Source organism: Oryctolagus cuniculus, chromosome 7 (genome assembly GCF_051225735.1).
Source record: "Oryctolagus cuniculus isolate XC-2025 breed Fujian yellow rabbit chromosome 7, ASM5122573v1, whole genome shotgun sequence".
Lineage (NCBI taxonomy): Eukaryota > Metazoa > Chordata > Mammalia > Lagomorpha > Leporidae > Oryctolagus > Oryctolagus cuniculus.
The window spans coordinates 156828604-156841496 of NC_142873.1; positions in this window are offsets into that span (position 1 = coordinate 156828604).

Genomic DNA, 12893 nt, shown 5'->3' on the forward strand with positions numbered 1-12893 from the left:
CTGGTGGGGCGGATGGCACGCCTCGGGGGGCAGGGCCTGCCAAGGGGCGCCTCCCGGGCAGGTGGGCAGGGAGAGCCGTGTGGGGAGCTGGTGCCTAGCTGCAGGACCTGGGTGAGGAGTCACTGACTTCTCTGGATTGAACTTCCTTGGGACTTGGGCCTCTGCCCCCCGTGCCCTGGGGACACAGAGGACACTCACGAGAGGAACGTCCTTTCCAGAGAAGCCAGGCTGTCCCTGCCGCTGGGAGCTCTGGGAGGGAGTATTCCAGCAGGGCCCCGGGCCACGCTGCTCCCGGAGCTGGTCTGCGAGATCAGGCCACGGCACCTGTATCTGCAGCTCCCACTCCACGTGTGGCGCACACAGACTGGGGGCGCGCTGAGCACCACAGAGGCCCCACACACACACACAGGGACTCTGTCTCTACGCCTCCCAGCCCAGCCTGCGAGCCTCACCTGCGTGTCACCTCCTGCAGGTGTCCGCCCTGCACCCCACCTGACTGCACCTTCCGCTTATTGCAGTCGCTCGCTTCCTTCCCTACCACGTGCCGCGGGGTTGTTATCTGCGCATGCGGAGGCTTTATTGAGACGGCACTCACACGCCACGTCATCATCTGCCCGTGAGAGCGTGGTGTTGGCGGCGCCACCCTCGCCACAGCCAGCTGCCGAATATTTTCCTCTGCTTCCCTCAGCCCCCAGCCCGGGGCCCGTACCGGCTGCCCTGTCTGCGGATCGGCGCCCCGCCGGGGCCCTCAGTGGCTTCCACTCCCCGAGTGCTGTCGGAGTTCACCCCCATCAGCGCGCGCGTCAGAACGTCACCCCCTTGTACCGCCTCCTTCCATGGCGCTAGCACCGTCTCTTTCTTTTCGTTTTATTTGAAAGACAGTGGGATGCGGGAGAGAGGCCCAAGCTGACGGAGACCTGCACCCATTGCATCACTCCCCAAATGCCCACACCAACCTGGGCCGGACCACCCGGAAACCAGGAGCCAAAACCCCATCCTGCTCTCCCTCGTGGGTGGCGGGGACCTGAATACTTGAGCCGTCACCTGTGGCTTCCCACGGTGTGCGTTAGCAGGAGGCTGGGTAGGAAGGAGAGGCGCTGGCCCTCACCTCAACGCCCCGATGTGGTGTGAGGCGTCCCGGGCAGCAGCTGCCCGCCGCCCCAAACCCCCACCCGCTCATCATTCTCTAAATATGTGTGTGTTGGGGGGAGGGGGGGAGTTGTATTTATCTGAAAGGCAGAGTTGAAGAGACGGAGAGAGCTTCCATCTGCTGCTTCACGCCTCAGATGGCCACAACAACCAGGCCAAAGCCAGGAGCCCAGAACGCCCTTCAGGTGTCACGCGGGTGTCAGGGGCCCAGATTGTGAGCTGTCATCCACTTCCTTCCCAGCTGGCTCAAAGGCGGAGTAGCTGGGGGCCGGCGTTCTGGTGCAGCGGGTAAAGCCGCCGTCTGCGGGGCCGGCCTCCCTCGTGGGCGCCAGCTGGAGTCCCGGCTGCTCCACTTCCGATCCAGCTCCCTGCTCATGCCCCTGGGGGAGCGGCAGCAGGTGGCTCAAGTCCCTGGGCCCCTGGCATCCACTCGGGAGACCCAGAGGAAACTGCTGGCGGCTGGCTTGGGCCTGGCCATTGTGTCCCTTTGGGGAATGAACCAGTGGATAGAAGCTCTCTCAACTTTGCCATTCAAATAAATAAATAAATCTAAAAAAAAAAAACAAAAAAACACGGTGTCACTGACAGTCATTGACAGTCAGACGAACCTGGGCACGGCCATCCTCAGAGTGGGGCTGACCTGGGCACCTCGGGGAGGAGGGGCATGGGGGGGCGTGTACATCCGCTTCTGTGGTCTCTGCTCACCAGTTGCCCCTCCCAGCTGTGACAACCAGGAGTGCCTCTGGACGTGGCCCAGTGTGCCCTTGGGAGCTAACATGCCCCCTGTCAAGAGCCCTGGGTCTACATGAATTTTCTGGATTCTTTGCAACAACCTAGAGTGTGGGGGGCCAGGCGTCCCTGGCTTTGAGGAGGGCTGAGCTGGGAGAGCAGCGGAGGCAGGGTGTGAACCTGCCGCCCGCCCCACCCCTCTTAATCCCTGGGGGAGGAGCCAGGAGGGCAAGAGCCCCCCCCACACACACCCCACTCTCTTGCACAGTGGAAAACTCCTTCAGGCCAAGGTTCCTCCAGCACGCCCCAGAAGTTTCCAGCCTGCCTCTCAGCCCCCCTCCTCGGAATCCTTATCATTCTTTTCATTTTTCAATGTTCACAAGACAAAGGAAATGAGTACTTGGAGGAAGACACAAGCTGTGTTTGTTCCTTGAGCTGCCCGCTGTGATGTAACCGGATCCCGCTTGGGAAGGTCACATGGGGACCATGGGCAGAGCCCCAGCCCGGCCTGGCAGCGGGCAGGCTGGCCTCTGCGGCCTGGCCATCCGGGCCAGGCAAGTGCGGCTGCACACCCCCAGGTGCACCCATGGCTTCCCCGGGCCGGAGCTTCTCGGGGCTCCTGGCCCGGCCCAGCCCACGCCCCTTGACGGTGCCAGGCCTACCTTGGCTGAGGAGCCAAGCTGGGGGAGGCTGCCTTGGCCAGCCCAGCTGGCAACCGTGCGCCTGCAGAGAAAGGAAGAGGCTGGAGTTTGGAGCCGGCCGTGTATGGCTGGGATTCTGAGTCCCAGCTCCGTGGGACCTTGAGTTTAACCTTAACCTCGACGTAGCTTCCTTAAGCATCGGCATGAAGCCAACAACCCCGAGCATGGCTGATGGCGAAGGTCCAGGGAGGAGCGCACCATAGTGGGCGCAGGTCTGCCCAGCGTTAGCGAGCACCAAGCAGTAGCTTCGTACCTTCACGTTACTGTATGAGAACAGTGATCGGCCATCGCGGGCGGAGAAGCCGAATAAGAAGGAAGCCACTTTCCTATTCACAGCTGGGAGTGGCGGCGCTGGGACTGGAACCCGGGAGTCCAGGTGCTCAGCCTGGTTCTTCATCCTGGGCTCAGTGGCTTTTAGAGGAGGTGCGGCGTGCAGGATCCGTGCACCTGCCGTGACTCAGCAGCGTCTACGCGGGGCCCAAGACCCGGCCTCTTCCTGGCTGAGCCGTGTCAGTGTCACCCAGATTCAGCTGCTCACTCCTGGGCTGACATCAGGCAGGCTCGGGGGCCTTTTTTTTTTTTTTTTTTTTGACAGGCAGAGTGGACAGTCAGAGAGAGAGATACAGAAAGGTCTTCCTTTGCTGTTGGTTCACCCCTCAATGGCCGCCACAGCCAGCGCATCGCGCTGATCCGAAGCCAGGAGCCAGGTACTTCTCCTGGTCTCCCATGGGGTGCAGGGACCAAGCACTTGGACCATCCTCCACTGCACTCCCGGGCCACAGCAGAGAGCTGGCCTGGAAGAGGGGCAACCGGGACAGAATCCGGCGCCCCAACCGGGACTAGAACCCAGTGTGCCTATTGAGCCGCAGCGCCGGCGGGGGCCCTTCTGTGATTAGGTAGGGGTCTCCATGCCAAGCCCACTGGGTCAGCACGGCCCGATTAACTGAGAGCACCCACTTGCCCAGTGGTGTGAACCTGGGAGGGAGCAAAGCACCCACTGTTCAGTGGCCCAGCCCTTCCTCCAACGTTCTCTGTCTCTGTATTTTTTTTTTGTTGTTGTTAAAAAAAAAAAAAAGGTTTATTTCTTTGTTTGAAAGGCAGAGTGAAAAGAGATGGACACACACACACACACTCAGATCCTCCAGCCGCTGGTTCACCCCCAAATGGCCGCAAGAGCCAGAGCTGAGCCGATCCGAAGCCAGGAGCCAGGAGCTTCTTCCAGGTCTCTCATGTGGGCGCAGGGGCCCAGGGACTGGAGCCGTCTTTCAGGGCTTTCCCAAGTGCCTTAGTAGGGAGCTGGATCGGAAGTGGAACAGCCGGGACTCAAACCGGAGCTCCGTTTAACCTGCTGTGCCTCTCTCCCTCTCCCTCTCCCTCTCTGGGCCAGTGCCATGAGCAGAGATTGCTCCTTCCCTCTGACCACCCAGAGTTCACGCTGATTGCCTCTGGTCAGCTCGGAGGGAGTTGCATGTTTACACAGAACCCAATGACAGTGGCCAGAGAGTGGCCAGGCAGCAGGGAAGTGTCAGCTGGGGGCTGGGGACAGCGGCATCCCTGTGAGCCCAGCCTTGCCAGAGGAAGGGTGACAGGACACAGGGGAGCAAAGTGACAGCTGTCCCCAGAGTGGCGCTGGCTGACTCTGCCCTGGCCGTGGGCCTTGCTGTGATTGACAGTTGGCCAGCGCGGTGACAGGCGGCTGGCAGCACCCCCCGAGCCCTGGCCCTGCCTGAGTGGCAGTCAGCGGCATCCTGGTGGGCCGTTGGCAGCGCGTTGTGTGGCGGCCGGCCGGCCCTGTCTGGCATCCGTCAAGGGCTCTCCCGGGCAGGGAACCGCGCCCCCCAGCCCCCGCCCCGGATCGGGCACAGAGAAGATGGTGGCTGTGGGGCGGAGGCTGGTTCCAAAGCCTTTTGTCCCCAAAAGGTAGCAGAAGGCCCTGTCCAGCAGGAGCAAGAGGCCATCTGGGGCCAGCAGCGTCCTCGGGGAGCCAGGGGCCAGTGGCCCTGGGGTGGAGGAATTCCAGAAATGTGGGAACCAGTGCCCAGTTTCCTCCTGTTCAGATTTGGACAGATTGTTCTGGAAGGCCCGGGGGGGGGTAGTGCAGGGAGCTTGGGCAGGGGTTTGTTCCTGCAGGTGGGGGCTACGATCGCACCTGCCTGCCCGGGGAAGCGGGGGGGGGGGGGCGGGGGCGCGCAGGGAGCCGGTCAGGAACCCAGACAGAGGTGGCTGGAGCTGGGTGGCCAGGCTCTGTGTGCACTCGGGTGCCTGTGCCAACGCCTCAGGCCAGCACAGGCCCCGAGGAAGGAGAAGGCTCCCAGTGGCTGGGGGGGGGGGGGTGCTGAGCAGAGAGCGGGCGGGCCTGGGTCAGACCCGGCTCCAGGACTGAGTGTTGTGGGGGGGCCTGGCCAGGTGGAGGAGCTGGGGGTCTCCCCACCACGGCGACCCTGCTTGCCGGCGCGATGTTCCCATCACATCGTGCCCTGAGCTTCCTCGGTCCGCGGCACTGGGGCTGGTGACTCCTGTTTGATGGATGCTGGGAGGAGCAGAGCAGGACCCGGCCCTTGGGACCTGTGCCCCAGGGCTGAGCTCCCTCCTGACCTGCTGCAGGGGCCAGGGAAAAGTCCCCGCATCACCCCCAGCCTTCTACACCCCAGCTTCTCTTGACTCCTGCTCCCAGCCCTGGAGCCGCCTGGGCTGCACCTGGACCCAAGCCCCTTCACCTCCATCTTGCTCCTGGGCTATCACCTCCCCAGCCCCACACCCTCCACAAAGTCTCGACCTCCCCTGCATGTTATAGCCTCCAGAGTGCTGCTTCCTTGCAGGGTGTCCCGCCTCCATGGGTACCACCCCCCAGGCCCCCCGACACACACACAGATCCCGAACGTGGAGCCAGCCATGCCACTCCCTGCTTGGAACCTTCGACGGCTCCCCATTGCCCACAGGATGAAGCTTTTGCTACTGTTCAGCAAAAGCCGAGAGACTGTTTCTGACCTGTTGCAGCCCACGCGCTTCGCGGATATCCCGGCATGATTTGCTAGAACGCAAGAAACATCATCTCCCTGCACCAGCAGGAAAGGAAATGTTTGTGTTTGGAAAAAAAAAAAAAAGTTGTTTATTTGAAAGGCAGAGTTACAGAGAGAGAGAGAGAGGTCTTCCATCCGCTGCTTCACTCCCCAGATGGCCACAACGGCCAGGCCTCCCAAGCCCGGATCCTGGAGCTCCATCCGGGTCTCCCACGTGGGAGCAGGGCCCCAGCCCTTGGGCCGTGCCCTGCTGCTCTCCCAGGGGCATCAGCAGGGAGCTGGAGCAGAAGTGGAGCTGCCCGGGCTCAAGGCAGTGCTCACGCGGGATACTTAGCCTGCTGTGCCGTGACGCCGGCCCCGACATTTGTCTTCCCATCCACAGAGGAAGCGTGGGTGCCCCCCAGAAGCAGAGGCGCTGGTGCCCCGCGGGGTTTGTGGACAAGTGCTTGGTTGGGGTGGAAAGCAGGACCCTGTGCGCCCTGCTGTCCGCGGTGGGGTGGGCTGTGGGGCGTGCTCACACAGCGGGACCCCAGCCAGCACTGAGAGTGAACAGATTCCTGCTGTTGACAGCCACGCACACGAGCCAGGCACAGAAGCCTGCGTGCTGCTGCTACCACTCACGTGAAGTTCAAAGACAGGCACATCTGATCTACGGAGACGGAGGAATGGTAATGAGCATCTCTGGGGACGGTCGGAGGCGAGTGTGTGCGTGTGTATGTGCGCACGTGCATGCATGTGTGTGCGTGTGTGTGCACGCGTGTATGTGTGTGTGTGTGCATGTGTGTGTGAGAACAGGTGGGGGGGCATCCGTGACTCTAGTATGGGACACAGCTGGCCTACTACAGAACAGTGACGACAATGACTCCGCACCCTCGGCCTGCAGCTGCCCCGGCTCTGTGTCCAGGGGGCCCCATCATTGTCTAGCCGAGCACTTCCCTGCCCACACCAGTGCCCACGTGCCCACACTTCAGCACACTTTTGTCGGTCCACAGACAAGGACGATGCTGACAAGTGGGCGATGCCGGCATCCCATATGCACGCCAGTTCGAGACCCAGCTGCTCTACTTTCGATCCAGCTCCCTGCTAACGTGCCTGGGAGAACAGTGGAGGATGGCCCAAGTGCCACCCACATGGCAAACCCGGAAGAAGCTCCTGGCTCCTGGCTTCAGCCTGGCTCAGCCCTGGCAGTTGTAGCCATTTGGGGAGTGAATCAGTGGATAGAAGATTCTTCTCTCTCTTTTTCTTCCTCTCTCTCTGTGTAACTCTGACTTTCAAATAAATAAATAAATCTTTAAGCGGCCGGCGCCGCAGCTCACTAGGCTAATCCTCCGCCTTGCGGCGCCGGCACACCGGGTTCTAGTCCCGGTCGGGGCGCCGGATTCTGTCCCGGTTGCCCCTCTTCCAGGCCAGCTCTCTGCTGTGGCCCGGGAGTGCAGTGGAGGATGGCCCAGGTGCTTGGGCCCTGCACCCCATGGGAGACCAGGAAAAGCACCTGGCTCCTGGCTCCTGCCATTGGATCAGCGCGGTGCGCCAGCCGCAGCGCGCCGGCCGCGGCGGCCATTGGAGGGTGAACCAACGGCAAAGGAAGACCTTTCTCTCTGTCTCTCTCTCTCTCACTGTCCACTCTGCCTGTCAAAAAAATAAAAAAAATAAAAAATAAATAAATAAATAAATCTTTAAGATAATTAAGGGGCCAGCCTTGTGGACAGTGGGTTAAGTTGCTGCTTGCAATGCCAACATCTCATTCCAGAGTGTTAGTTCAAGCCCCAGCTGCTCCACCTCCAGTCCAGCTCCCTCCTAATGCACCTGGCAAGGCAGTGGACGATGGCCCCAGGTGCTCTCCTGCCGCCCCCGTGGGAGACCAGGATGGAGATCCAGGCTCCTGGCTTCGGCCAGGCGTGGCCCCAACTGCTGCAGGCTTTCGGGGAGTGAACCAGCAGGTGGAAGACCTCGCTACCTCTCCATATTCCTCTCTCTCTCTCTCTGCTTTTCAAATAAGTAAAATAAACCTTTTTTAAAACATTAAGTTGTTTCAGTACAAAAAAAACATTTTGAAATTCATGCATAGTTTTTCCTAATCCACACTTTCCTTGACCTTTTAAAAGAACCCTACACAAATACAATTTTCAAAAAAATGTTTTATACCCAAATTAGTTTATCTTTTAATTCCGTGTCCCCAGGAACTGTCTGAAGCCCCTGTGTGGGCGGCGGGAGATGGTTCATCCTGTGACTCTTCTGGCTGCCGTGAGCCCACGTGGCTTCTGCGGTTGCCGAAGAGGGATTTCAACGAAGACGGAAAAGCGACAATGAGAGAGTGAACACCTGGCCCGAGACCACTGGCTGAGTCAGAGAGGAGGCTCTGTCCCCAGCACTGAGACCTCAAGACAGGGACCTGTCCCCGCCCCCAGCCCAGCTCCTCAGCCACAGCTGATTGTGGGACATCGCCCGGACCAGGCTCCCTGCAGGGCACTGGGGGCTGTCACTCTAGCCCTGGCCTCCCCCTCTACCCTGCACCCCCCAAGGCCCCGCCACTCAAGCCGCAAGGGAGACTGGGAGCAGCAAGGGTCTGCGGAGACCACAGTCAAGGACAGGCGGGCTCCCGTCCGAGCTGGGATGACGGATGGCACCGGAAGGAGAGGTCGCCGTCTCTGGAGCAGTGGGTGTTTGGTGAAGGCGGCAGGCGGGGCGCCCTCGGAGGCGGGGGGGGGGGGGGGGCTGGCTGGCCCTGGCCGGCAGGCAGGCTTTATTTTGGTTACTGAGGTGGGAAGAGGGCCCGGGTCATAGCTGACCCGCCCCCGCCTGGCGGCCTCTCCCCAGGCCTCTTCAAGGCCAGCGTGTCCCCCCCACCCCCACTCTGCTCGGAAGCCCGGTGGGGGAGAGGGGCGAGGGGTCTCGGGCCTGGGTTCAGAGCGAGGTTAGCCAAATAGTGGATAAAGTCAGCGAGGGAACAGCCAGTGTTCCTCCCGTGAACTTTTCCCCCAGGAACCTGCGCCTCACCCACTGTCAGGTGGCAGCAGCCACGCCTGGGACTGTCACCTGCCTCCCCCCGCCCACTGCCCGTCCAGGTGAGTGTCTGAGGGCGGAGGGCTCCGTGTTCTCATCTCATCTGGAAATGGAGGCCTCGCACGCAGCTCTGAGTTGATGCGTGGGCAGGATGGCCACTCCTGGGTGGAGACGGGGGCTGAGGGCGGCTCTGCAGGTGGGCCGGAGCTGTCCTGCCAGTAGCTGACCGCGGAGGTCGGGGCGGCTCCCACGCACGCCTGCTGCTCTTTGCCTGTTCTGCTTCTTAGGGGACCAGCACCCTCCCAGAGAGTGAGGGAAGAGGCCCTGCCTGTGACGAAGTGCCCAAGGATAGACCCCAGGCACAGCTGCAGTCCCTGGCAGAGTGTGTCCTGCAGGAGGGTGCAGGGCAGGGGACAGTGTGGCGGGCCAGGTTTCCCCAGGAAGGAGAGGCTGCGGGATAGGACACCCCCACCCCCACCCCCGAACAGGTACTGGCGGCCGCAATCCAACACGCCAGGACCTGGGCCGAGGTGCAGGGCTCCATCCCCGCAGGGCTGCCGGAAGGGGCAAGAATGCTTTGAGCAGGTGCCTGGTGTTGCAAAAATGAGGCACCCCGGTGCCTGCCCTCAGGGAGGGGCGGGAGGCGGGGAGACGCACAGGTGGGCACGGCTGTGTGCACAGACCAACCTCAAGGACACACGTGGCCATGGCAGGGGCCCCTGCAGAGACGCCCCGGGATCATCGAGTGTGGCGCTGGCTGACGTGGGCACCAAGGCCCTCGTGGACGAGCCGGCCTTTGAATGAAGAGGAGAGAGTGGTGTGGGTGTGAGTGTGGGCGGGGCCGAAAGCTGGGCAGGGCTGGAGTTCAGGGTTCCTGCGCAGTGGGAGGCAGGAAGTGGGCGTGGCCCAGCCGTAATCTGCCCTGGGCCTTCTTGGCATAGACTCCCACCTCCCTGGCTGCTGCACCACCTGGCCCCACCCACCCCAGGGAGGTGGGTGCCACCCACAACCCACAGCAGAGCACTGGATCCAGTCCCTGCTGCCCGGCATCCCACCCAGCTCCCTGCCAGTGCTGCACTGGGAAGCAGCACAGGATGACCCAAGTGCTTGGGCCCCTGCACCCACACGAGACCCGGATGGAGTTCCAGGCTCCTGGTTTCGGCCTGGCCCAGCCCTGGCCATTGCGAGCATTTGGGAGAGAGAGAACCAGCAGATGGAAGACCTCTCTCTCTCTTCTTCTCTCTCTGTCACTCTGCCTTTCAAATACATCTTTTAAAAATAAAAAAAGAAAGCAAACAGACGACGAGCCCTCTGGGAGCTGGGGCAGAGGATGAACGCTGGGCTCTGTCACTTGTCATCCGTGTCACATGGGAGCCTGGCTTCAGCCCGGGTTTCTGTAAAGAGGGAGGGTGCAGGAGGAGGAAGCGGGCTGCGGCGATGGCTGGAGCATCTGGCCCCCTTCTTGGCGCCCCAGATCCTGGGCGTGGCCAGCGTCCTGTGGAGGAAGCAGGAACCTGCATACTGTAACCGTGACCGGGGCTTCGACTTCCTCTCTCCCTGGGCAGGCAAGCCGCGCTGACAGGCCGGAGAGCCCTGGAGGCGGGGAGAGGGGCGTAGCTCACCCCTCCTGCCCTCTCACCCACAACGCCCTATCTCGTGGCTATGGATCCCACGCGTGGCTGCTCCTCTGTGGGACCCGGAACCGCCTTCCCACAAAAGGTATCTGGTGCGGGGCCAAAGTCACAGCCCCTGAGCCCCCGTCGTAGGCTCTGCTGCACACGTGTCACTCTCCCTGGTCCTCCTGGCGCCAGCAGCCTGCCGACTGTGGACGGGGAACTCTCTTCAAATTTTTAGTTCTTTTCATTTTATTTGAAAAGCAGAGAGATGGAGACAGACAAACAGAGATCTTCCATCTGCTGGTTCGCTTTCCAAATGCTTGTGCCGGCCCAGGGCTAGGCCAGGCTGAAGCCAGGAGCCCCAAATCCAGTCTGGGTGCCCCGAGTGCTTGAGAGCATCTGATGACTCCTAGGGCGCCCAGCAGCAGGACGCTGGGTCAGAAGCAGAACGCTGGGACCGGGCCGGGCGCTCTGGAATGGGACGCCGGCTTCCCAATGCCCGCCCCAGGGAAGGACGGGACAGACCCTGTCTGTGGTCCTCTCCCCATACCTGTAGGCTGTGGCCAGGGAGGCAGGGCCTGGATACAGGCCTGAAAGGACAAGAACGTGGCTTTCCGACAGACTCCGATTCCAGAGCCTCCCTGGGATTCCAGGAACCTTGCCCGCTCCCGTGTCTCCTATCAGGAATTTGGCTCCATGTTTTCTGATTACAAAATGGCTGCATATTTCTTGTTTGCAAAAATTAACATAATGCAAAACACAGTCCAGTCTGCGGTGACAGCTGTCTCTGAGCCATCTCCCGCGACCGACCGCCCGGGCAAGTGGTGACTTTGGGTGCATCGGTGAGTGAGTAACTGCCCCGGAGTCAGCCTGTGTGCCCGCCAGAGAGAGCTGACTCCTCGAAGCCAGAGAGACCGCCGTCAGCTCCCTGGGGCCCGGGACCCGGAGCAGCGGGTCAGCCGCCACCTGCGACGCCCACGTCCCGTACGGAGCTCCAGGTGGAGTCCCGGCTGCTCCACTTCCGATCCAGCTCCTGCTGGTGCACCTGAGAACGCAGCGCGGGACGGCCCAGGCCACTGCAGCCATCTGGGGGGTGAACCAGCTGCAAGGTGGAACGTGTGTGTGTGTGTGTCCCGACCCCTCTCCTTTTCTCTGTTCCATTGCTTATCAAATAAATAAATAAGTAAATGTTTTGTTTTGTTTTGTTTTTTAAAAAAAACCCTTCTCCCCAAAGACACAGGTTCCCAAAGAAGCGGGGCCTGGGCAATGCTGGGACTTCCCCAGGGACGGCGACCTCTCTGTCTGTTCCCACAGTGCTTGGCCAGGGGCTTCCCACGGCGATGGTCTGTCCATGGGCTCATTGTTCTACGAGCCTTACTCCGTGGCGATGAGAGACGAGCGAGGCGCTCCCGCGCTGCCGGAGCAGGCCTTTCTCTGAGCTGCACGCACGGCACTGCAGGGCCTCAGCTTAGCTTTGCAAGGCGTGGTTCTTATTTAAATTAACACTTAGAGCTGCTTCCGTGTGTCCACAGGGCCTTCAAATTCTCACCCAGAAGATCACTTCCAGGGCTTCCTGCTATTCCTCCCTGTGCTTTTACCGTATTTTTGGAAAACTGTAGCCTTGACCGATGCTTAGGCTGTCTCCAGGGTTTTTGTTTTTCCTGCTGGCAACCAGGCGACTGCGCGCACCAGACAGCACTGGCCTTTCCCATCACTGACCCCTTCCCGGGGAGGATTCTCAATACGGGCTCCCTGGGACCAGGGCACAAAGAGCGCTACAGCTTTGTCCCTCTGGGTGGCTTGGAAAATACTTTTTGCTAACTTAGAAAGCATATAGTAGTCTCTCCATATTGCCTTAATCTGCTCTTTTATATATATAAATTTATTTGTTTTGTGGATGGGCCATTTTTTTTTTAAAGATTTATTTGAAAGGCAGAGAGAGAGAGAGAGAGAGCAAGCGAGCTCCTATCCACTGACCAAATATCCATAGTGGTTGGGGCTGGGCCAGGAGAGAAGCCGGGAGGCAGGGACTCGGCCCAGGTCTCCCATGGGTGCCAGGAGCCCCATCAGTTGCCATCACCAGAGCCCGCTGGGGTCTGCATTACCAGGAAGCTGGAGTCGGGTGCTGGAACCGGCCGTGGGATGCCGGTCCTAACCGCTAGGCTAACGGCTTCCCCCTGCATGTCTTTCTGTGATTGTTAGTGAGAGTCTACTTTCCCGGTGGGACCTTCAGAGCTGGGAGCTGGGCCCCACCTGTCGGATCTAACCTGGGCCCAGTGCGGCTCTCCTCATCGTGCTGTGATTTTTCTGCAATTCAGCCGACCGCCTCATTTTCGCTTGTGTATTGACAACAGCGTCAGCACAGGCACTCCTGGCAGAGAATCGGAATAAAATCACTGCCTTCCAGTGCTGTGGCGTAGCGGGTAAAGCCAGCACCTGTGACGTCAGCATCCCCTATGGGCACTGGTTCAAGTCCCGGCTGCTCCACTTCCGACCCAGCTCCCTGCTAATGCACCTGGGAAAGCAGCGGAGGATGGCCCTGTCCTCGGGCCCCTGCACCCACGTGAGAGACCTGGAAGAAGCTCCTGGCTCCCGGCTTCTGTCCAGCCCAGCCCTGGCCGTTGCAGCCATTTGGGGAGTGAGCCAGCAGATGGAAGACTTCTCTCTCTGTCTCT